Below are 9725 nucleotides of genomic sequence, written 5' to 3'. Positions count from 1 at the left end.
CTATTTGAACAACTTGAAGTATGGGCTACATTTACTCAGTAGGTCATTTATGTGATTAAATACTTCATCCCACTGTTTCATAACTATTAAAATGTGCCCCCGGTATAGAGCCATATATTTTTCAGGGAAGTACTCCACCTTAGGCTAGTGTTGTTAAACAGCGCCCCTAATGTGTTTCACTGGAGCGCAGGGTAGTTTTTTTTCCTTATTAAATTTGCTTAGAATTTCCTATACTCACGTGTCTGGTCAACCTGTGCTTCTTGTCTTCCTGCAGTCTTTATGGGCTTCCCTGTAAGCACCAGTACACTTAGTGGTGAGGTCTAGAAGTCTCCTTTCTTGCTTTTCTTATTTCCCTACCTCTGGGAATTGTACTTGCTTGAGTCTCCAAGTCTAGCCCATTAGAGGCAGATAAAGCTCCTTTTGCTCTGTCTACCAACTTTGGGAATTGACGTAATTCTTAGAAACATAAAACCCAGGTAACTCAAAGCACAAAACCCAGTTTGATACACAGACTGTCCATTTGCAGTTTGGAACTTCAGATTTGGATCTGCTTAGTGAGCTGCTCGATCCCCAGAGCCTCTGCAGTCATACGTCAGTTGTGATTGAATGAAGCAGTGACGGCTTTTCTTAAGTCAGATGCCTCTGGCGTCCAGTTTTGCGTTGCCAGTCCAGAATGGTAGACCTGGACTGGATTTGTTCCTTAATATCTATTGATTGAGGACCTATTCAGCGTGAGCCCTGTGAATGCAGGAGTGAACGAGGCAGACAAGTCTGCCTTCTTGGAGGTTACATTCTAATAGAGGAGACAAGCAATGAGTTTCTGATAGTAACCCTAGTAATAACGCTGGAGTGCTTCCTGTGGGTCAGACACTGTGCCACGCATGTTACATGATTCACTCTGAGGTGGTCCTGTGTTAGCCTTGTTATTTCAGTTGTGGGCGCTGAGACCGGAGAAGTTAAGACCACTCATCCCCCAAGCTTACAGAGCAGGAGTCTGGCTCCATGGTTAGTTTTCTGACTGTGGCGATAAGTGCCCTGAAGAGAAAGAAAATGCAGAACACCCTGGGTGATTTCAGAGACCTGAGAGTTGGGGTACTCGGATTGGGTTGCCAGAGAAACCAGTCTCAACATTTGGAGGTGAAATTTGACCTGACACCTGGCTGACAGGAGTGAGGCACTCCCAGTAGCTGGACCCAGTTTGTTCTGGGCAGAGAAGAGCAGTTCTGAAAGCTCTGCGTCGGGAAAGCTGGGAGTGTGCAGACAAGGGAGGCTAGGAGATCTGGGACTCAGAATGGCAGCTGCCGGCCACACTGGGGAGGCCCCGGCTGGCTGTGGTCAAGATTTCAAATTTATTCTAGGGCCTGTGGGAAGCCAATGATGGGCATCAAGCAGGGGCGGGGCACGGGTTGATGACATGATTGTGGAGAAAGAGTTTAAGAGTAGAAACAGGGATGCAAGACGTGGGGAGAGTTTAGAGTTGTTTCCAACTCGTTAGGTTTGCGTGAACCTCTGTATCTTTGTTTGCTTATTTACCAAAATGTAGATGAAATATAAATATCTCCGTGCTTGAAGAAAATGATGGCAAACAGACTAATTCCATCCCCCTTTCTCACTCCCCAACAACAAACGCCAGTCCTCTCTCCAGCCTTAGCTCTACTGTTCGCTGCCTGGCGTGCCTAACACCCTCGCCACTGTGATGTCACCTCCTAACATTCTGTGTGATTGACTTACTATCTGGTTTCCTGTCAGGCCCCCTCTGCTGGAATGTAAATTCCCTGAAGGCAGAAATCTGTTTTGTGCCCTGATATTTCCAGGCTTCCAGATGGAAGAGCAATGCCTGGCCCTGTTAGCCTCATTGTAGGTGCTCAGTACATATTTGATGGGTAAGTGAATATAGAGTCAGTGGAAAATAAGGTAGTTTATCCTTTAGCTCCCAGGCAGCTGCATTTGAAGTCGCATGGGATCTGCAGCTGCTCTCCATCCTGAGCGCAGAGTCTTCTAGACTTGCATTCTTTCTCTTCCTCAGTGCTGACATGTCTTTTGAAATGGCACCCTTTTGATTAAGTAAAACTAATAAATAGATGTTATTTGAGGCATAATTTTTCTTTGTCTAAATTTGTTTTTGGCCTTTTTTTCATTTCTGGTTTTTAGACTTTTATGATTTTCCCCTTTAATTATCAGTTGGAATTTTTAAAGACTTTAGAAGTTATTTGGATATTAATGTAGGAAGGTGGTAGTGATAATGAGAAATAAATTATATGAGAAACTAATTTTATCAGTTGTAGTTATGACAGATATCAGAAATTTTTACTTATTTGTCTCAACAACAAAAATGTGAGCAAGAAGGAATTCGGTGCTGTGGCATGCGCACAGGGCTGGCCAGGACACTTGGTCCTAGTTTTGTCCAGTGATCATAACCACCCTTTATTGTGTGTCCACTGTCTGCCTGCCGGCCGCTCTGTTAAATGCTCCAAATAGCATTTCTGACCGTATCCCTTAAGGCTGTCACTACAGCACCCAGTTTATCGGTGAGGAAATTGAGTCCCAGAGAGGAGTTAAGCACCTTGTCCAGGATCACACAAGTAGTGAGCAGCATGGGGACTAGACACCCACCAGGCTGCTGCTCTCTGCCATCTTCTCTCTTCTCTGAGCTTCAGTTTTCCTACTTTTAAAATGAAGGGGTCAGTACTGGAAGGTGTGCTCAGTGGTTAGAGCACCAGCCCACACTCCAAAGGGTCACAGGTTCAATTCCCCATCAAGGGTACGCATCTGGGTTGCAGCTTCTATCCTGGGTTAGGGAGGCAACCAATTGATATGTGTGTCCCTCCCTCCCTCCAACTTTCTCTAAAAATTAGTGGGGAAAATATCCTCAGGTGAGGATTAACAAAAATAAAAGAAATAAATAGAATGAAGGGGTAACATTTAAACTATGACAAAGAACTTCATCACATTGAGTGAGAAAGGCTCTGAGGTTCTCCACAGCCCACTGACCCCTCAGTTGAACCCACTTTTGTGGAGCTGCTCCTCTGTGACCGCAGTGTGAGATGCTGTTAGACTGCAGAAAAGGATGAGGCCCGGTCTCTCTGTCCCGGTGGGTGAGGGGCTGTGCTCCCCTAGTAGCTGTCGGCTCCAGGGTCGGTGTGGCCAGTGCCCTGTTGGTCAGCAGTAAACCTTGCCCGTCGTTCCCGACACCAGAGGAAGGGGCATCAGGCCTGCTTGGTGGGCAGAGGCAGGCACCCAGTGCTTTGGGGGGTGGTGGCTGTGCAGTGGAGCCAGCATGGGTTTAAAGACATGCTCCTCCTCAGTGCTTCTGGTGGGAGCACAGTCATTTTGGAGGAGAGACTGGGGGGGGGGGTTCTTTTAACCCTGTACATTCCCAACGCAACTTGAGAATTTGTTACCGTGCTGTTTCTACCTCAGGCTAAGACAGCCTCTTAGAACCTACGTTTTATCACCTGTAAAGTCAGGAGAGGGTCACCCTACGGAAACACTTAAGATATGTACATATGTAATACTTTCAACAATAAAGATTTAATTTAAAAAAGATGTATTCAACTATAAAACTTTAAACAAATGTTTGGTATCAACATGCTACTGGAAATGCAAAATACTGTGTACTCTGTTCATTTGATACCTCAGTGATGCTTATTATTTTATTTATATTATTTTTAAACATATTCTTATCAAAGGGAGAGAGAGATAGAAACATCAATGATGAGAGAGAATTGTTGATCGGCTGCCTCCTGCACGCCCTGCACTGGGGATCAAGCCCACAACCCGGGCATATGCCCTGACTGGGAATCGAACCAGCAGTCTTTTGTTTCACGGGATGACGCCCAACTAACTGAGCGACACTGGCCCAGGCATCTTTCTTTTTGAAAAATTTATTGATTTTTAGAGAGATGAAGGGGGAGGGAGGGAGAGAGAGAGAGAGACAGAGACAGAGACAGAGACAGACATCGATTTGTTGTTCCACTTACTTATGCAATTCTTGTATGTGCCCTCCTGGTGATTGAGCCTATCGGGATGACGCTCTAACCACTGTACTGCCCTGCCAGAGCTTGCTCTCTTTTCTAAGTTGAACTTGCTGGGACATGTGATGGCCACAGATGGTAGGTAATGGAATTTACGGGCAGATGTTATGGAGCCAGGCAGCCTGAGGTCAGACCCTAGCAACCCCATTACTGCTTTGGGCCTCCGTTTTCTTATCAGCAGGAAAAAGTGAGTTCATACACGTAAAAATGAGTTTCTAATCAGTACTTACCACATAGTAAACAGTGACTGTTTTAAAGGGGATTTTTGAGCCGTTTTATCTGTTAAAGAACATCTGGAGAGACGGGAATAGAAATAATCTGATCAGAGGAATTAAAGGCTTTGAGCTCTATCCTGAGCAGGACGGGTTTCATCAGCCTGAAGCTGTGCAGAGGAACCTTAAACATAGGAGGGCGTCTGTCCTGCGAAAGTAGGGAGCTGGCTCGGAATGTGCGCAGTGAGGGTTCTGACTCGTGGTAGTGGGTTCTCCTTTATGTAGGGGGTGGATCCAGTGTTGGGCTCCCTCCTGCCGGTAGAAAAGGGGTTTGATTCCCTTTTCATTGACTGGCACAGCACCCCTTCTAGAATGTTAGGTTTCTGAGAGTTTGTGATGGATTTCTGGCCTGGGCATCCAAGTCTCTTCTGCTTTCCCACCCGAGGCGCCGGCAGGGTGTGGACTGTCTCTGCAGCGCTGTTCCGAGCCCTTTGCCAGGCTTAGCCCGAAGTGTCAGCTCCTCTACGCCTGTTTAAAGTCTTGCCACTCTTCAGGGAAACACTAATACCATATGGTTTCACTTACATGTGAGATCTAAAAACAAAATAAATGAACAAACAAAACAAAAACTCAAAGATACAGAGAACTGATGATTGCCGGGGGGGAGGGGTGCAGTGGGGTGAAAAAGGTGAAGGGATTAAGAGGTACAAAACAGTCACTGGGATATAAAGTACAGCCCAGGGAATATAGTCAGTATTGTAATAACTATGGTGCCCAGTGGGTACTGGACTTATGGGTGATCACTTAAGGTCTATAAATGTCTGATCACTATTTTACACCTGAAATTAATATAATGTATGTCAACTGTACTTGAAAAATAAAAAAAAAATCTTGTCATTTTTTTCAGCAAAGGCTTCACTTTGACTTATTTTAAAGCTTTTTTTTCTAGCTTTATCTATATACTAGAGGCCCAGTGCATGAAATTCGTGCATGGTGGGATCCCTAGGCCTGGCCAGTGATCGGAGCTGATCGGGGCCAGGCTGATCAGGGCCGGGCCGGAGAGGAGGCAACAGTTGCTGGGCCAGGTGCAGAAGGAACGGACGCTGGACGCTGACGCCCCATTGTCGGCACCCCGCCACCATGCAGTTCCCTGTCTCCCCCTTTCCTCCTTCCCTCACTGCCCTGCTACCACCATGGTGGCCAGGCAGCGAGCCAATCAGGGTCTGCTGGGTGGGGGGAGGGACAGGGGATGGGAGGTTGACTGCCGGCCCAAAGGAGGGAGCCGGCCCTTGACCCCTCTGGGAAAGGGGCCTCGACCACCACCACCCACCCTAGTTCTCCATCCCAGCCCCAGAGCCTGCTGGCCGGGGGGGAAGTACCGCAGGAGGTTGGCCAGCTGGGGGAGCTTGGCCATGGGAGCGCACTGACCACCAGGGGGTAGCTCCTGCATTAAGTGTCTGCCCCCTGGTGGTCAGTGTGCGTCATAGCAACTGGTCGTTCTGGTCGTTCCAGTCGCTTAGGCTTTTATATACTAGAAGCCCAGCGCGCGAAATCACACGGCCCTGCCCACCAACGCTGGTCTTTGGTCGTTACGGCATTAGGGCCAAGGACTTTTTATACATATAGATAGATATAAAAGCCTCAGCTACCTTTACGACCAAACAACTGGTTGACCAGTCGCTATGATGTGCACTGACCACCAGGGGCAGACACTCAACACAGGAGCTGCCCCCTGGTGGTCAGTGCGCTCCCATGGCCAACCTCCCGCGGGCCCTCCCCCTGGCCAGCTGGTCCCGATTGCCCCGATCAGAATCTCCCGCGGCCCCTCTCCCTGGCTGGCTGGTCTCAATTGGCCCCGATCGCTGGCCAGGCCGAGGGACCCCACCCGTGCACGAATTCGTGCACCAGGCCTCTAGTTGAGGTATAATTGACAAAACTGTAATATATTTAAAGGGTCCTCATGACAATTTCATATGTGTATACATTGTGATCAGGTTGGTGAACACAGTCATCACCTCACTTGGTTACTTACTGGTTTTTGGTGAGGGATGTGAGCCTCACGAGCTCTTCCAGAGAAGTTAGGGTGTCCCTTGTAGCAGGTACCCTACTTCAAGAACAAACAAAGTCGAGTCACTACTATTTGTGAAACTTTCTCCCAGGGCTTGCTTACAAAAAATGAATTAGAAATTGTGTCCTTGTTCTTCACGGGCCCACAAACTGGTGATGGAACAAGCATCTACACAAGTAATTTGGTCTTGTTTGAAAATGGCTGAAAGGAGGTGAGAATAAGGTGTCTTGGAACACAAGAGGCCAAGTGCCAAGCTCAGGGCCTTGGGAAAGCTTCACAGAACAGGAGCTATTTGAGTTGGGGCTGAAAGGTTTGGAAGAGAGACTAGTTCAGTCATGTCGTTAAAGCTCCTTGAGTTGGTGCCAGGCACCATGTGTGAAAGAAGGGGCCATTGACCGCTCCCTCACTGTGCTGCCTCTTCTGTGCTGCTGTCTTTAAAGCTCAGTAGGTGTTCATTCACCAGGTGACTGCCACCTGTCCCGAGCCACCTGGAAGCACCTGCTTAGCTCTAAAAGCATCTCTCTCTTTTTAATATCTCTATCTATCTGTCTGTCTGTCTGTCTATCTTTCTATCTATCATCTCTTTATCTATCTATTAATTGATTTCAGAGGAAGGGAGGGGGAGAGAGATAGAAACATCAGTGAGAATCATTGATCAGCTGCCTCCTGCATGCCCCCTGCTGGGGATCAAGCCCGCAATCTGGGAATTAAACCATGATTTCCTGGTTCATAGGTTGATACTCAACCACTGAGCCACACTGGCCAGACTCTAAAAGTATTTCTTGCCCTGGCTGGTGTGATTCAGTTGGTTGAGCATTATCCCATGTTCTGAGAGGTCCCTGGTTCGATTTCTGGTCAGGGCACATAACTAGATAGTGGTTTGATCCTCAGTCAGGACACGTATGGGAGGCAACCTATCAGTTTCTCACATCGATGTTTCTCTCTCCCTCTCCCTTTCTCTAAAATAATAAAAACATATTTTAAAATAAGTAAAAGCATCTCTTCTGTGAAGCTTTCTGGATAGTCCTCTATTAGTTTTCTGGGGCTGCTGTGACATTGTACAGTAAAACCTCAATATAATAGATGAATTCGGGTGAGAGGGTTTTTAAACGCTACAGCTGAAAGTCTATTATATAAAGCTGAATGTCCGAATTGGGTATGTTAAAAAAATTGACAAATTGCCCTGTCTGGTGTGCTCAGTGGTTAGAGCATGGGCCCCATGCACCAAAGTGTTGCAGGTTTGATTTAGGTCAAGGGCACGTACCTGGTTGCAGGTTTGTCCCTGGCCCCCTTTCGGGGCGTGTGCAGGAGGCAACCAAGTGATGTGTCTCTCTCTTATCAATGTTCTCTCCCCCCACCCCGCTCTCTCTAAAAATCAGTGGAAAAAATATCCTTGGGTGAGGATTAACAAAAAAACAAACACCCCCCCCCAAAAAAAAACACAGTGAATTAATAACAAAATATAACTTGTTAATTTAATTATAAGCAAGTCTTGGTTAAAAGCATTTTAAAATTAACATGGTGTTAATTTTCACATATGGCATATGGATCAGAAATGTCCATTAAATCCTAAATCCATTAAATCGAAGTTTGAAAAATCAAGGGTTTACTCTGCTACAAATTGGGGGGCATAAACAGTAGAAACTTGCCTGTCATTTCTGGAGCCCAGAGTCAAGATCAAGGTGTCCAGGTTGGTTCCTTCTGAGGCTAAGGGAGAGTCTAGTCCAGTGGTCGGCAAACTCATTCGTCAACAGAGCCAAATATCAACAGTACAACCATTGAAATTTCTTTTGAGAGCCAAATTTTTTAAACTTAAACTATATAGGTAGGTACATTGTTATTAACTTCATTAGGGTACTCCTAAGGCTTAGGAAGAGCCACACTCAAGGGGCCAAAGAGCCGGATGTGGCTCGCGAGCCGCAGTTTGCCGACCACGGGTCTAGTCTGTTCCAGGGCTTGCCCCGGCTGCTGCTGATTTGCTGGCATCTTTGGGTTCTTTGGCTTGTGGAGCATCACCTCCGCTGATCTTCATGTGGCCTTCTCCCTGTATTTGTATCTATGTCCTAATATCCCGTGCGGCACGCCTCATCTCAACTAATCCATCTGCAAAGACTCTATTTCCAGATAAGGTGACATTCTGAGGTACTGGGGGTTCGAGCTTCAGCATCAACTTTTGGAGACACAATTCAGCCCATAACACCCTCTGTCTGCTCTTTCTGCCCCCACCGCTGGATGTGTTCTCCCTGCTGGTGTGTCGATTTCTGTTGTGGCCCCAAGAGTCTTTGGTATATTTGTTAGTATATCCTCAGTTTGGTACACTGCTCCAACCAAGGGAGACATACTGTCCAGAGCCCAAATGTCATTCTTTACCTTTCATTTTACAGTTTGTTTGAATCACGATCCAGCTAAAGTCCTTTAATTAGCTATCAGGTTAAGCAGGGAGTGAATGACATGATTTTGAACCTCCCTCTGGCTAGCTGTGGAGAGTGGATTGGTGTGGGGGTTGTCAGGAGACTAGAGGCAGAGAAACTGGTGCGGAGGCTGTTGCGCCTCCAGGAGGTGGGTGGTAAGTAGCTAGTCAGAATGGTGTGGGCAGGACAAGACAGGTGGCTGAACGTGTGGCGTTACATGTGCAGGCCAGACTTGGTTGACGTGGTTCACCCAGACTTTTGGGTTATGTTGGGTGTGTATGTCTGAAAGTGTTGTTCCCAGAGATTTCATTGATTTAGGTATCAACGCATTAAGATTTATGACATCTTAAAATTTTACACAGGTAAAATCATAGCAATTTATATGCTTCTTGAGTCAATTTATTTAACTTTAATACAGCTTACTTTCCATGATATAATCTTGTCTGTGTGATAATTATAATGTCGATAAGATTACAGAATAGGGAATCTTATACGTTTCACTTAAACATCTACACTAATAAAAGAGAAACATGGTAATTGGCGTACGACCGCTACCCTTCCCATTGGCTAATCAGCATATCCTTATGCAAATTAACTGTCAGCCAAGATGGCGGCCAGCAGCCAGGCAGCTGGAAGCGAACATGAGGCTTCCTTGCTTCAGTGACTGCAGACTCCAACATTCCCCGCCTCACTTGCCGGCCTCTGAGTTGCAAATCTAATCAACTATGTACTATGTTGTAAATAAGAAGCTAAACAAAACCCTAGAAACCAGCTTTCAACCTGCCGGGATCTCAGAGCTGAAGTTATACATTGTTTCGATTATAGAATGGCAAACAAACCAGATACGAAGCCTCAGAGCTAGAGCCAGAGCTAAAGCTGGCCCAGAATAAAATAAAAAAAGAGAAAAAAAAGGAGCAGTTGGGAGCTTCAGTCACCCGCCAACCTGAAAACGGCCCTCAGCCCCTCAGCCAGACTGGCCAGGCACCCCAGTGGGAACCCC

At 46.6% G+C, this 9725-nt stretch overlaps 1 protein-coding gene across 9 annotated transcripts in view; it reads left to right on the top strand.

Moving 5' to 3' along the window:
- Positions 1-1776: 1776 nt before the first annotated feature.
- ADD1 (adducin 1 (alpha)) overlaps positions 1777-9725 on the top strand; it is a 45269-nt gene continuing 37320 nt past the window's right edge. For 2 of the 9 annotated variants that reach the window (XM_014533473.1, XM_014533472.1), the window contains exon 1: positions 1777-1883. The gene's annotated coding sequence lies outside the window, so the exon portion shown is untranslated. The remainder of the gene's footprint in view (positions 1884-9725) is intronic. The other 7 variants (XM_005886430.2, XM_005886434.2, XM_014533474.1 and 4 more) reach the window with 6 other exon arrangements.

The sequence above is a fragment of the Myotis brandtii genome, unplaced genomic scaffold, assembly GCF_000412655.1.
Source record: "Myotis brandtii unplaced genomic scaffold, ASM41265v1 scaffold986, whole genome shotgun sequence".
Classification (NCBI taxonomy): Eukaryota; Metazoa; Chordata; class Mammalia; order Chiroptera; family Vespertilionidae; genus Myotis; species Myotis brandtii.
Note: the sequence above shows the minus strand (reverse complement) of the source record. Positions and strands in the feature narration are given on the sequence as shown.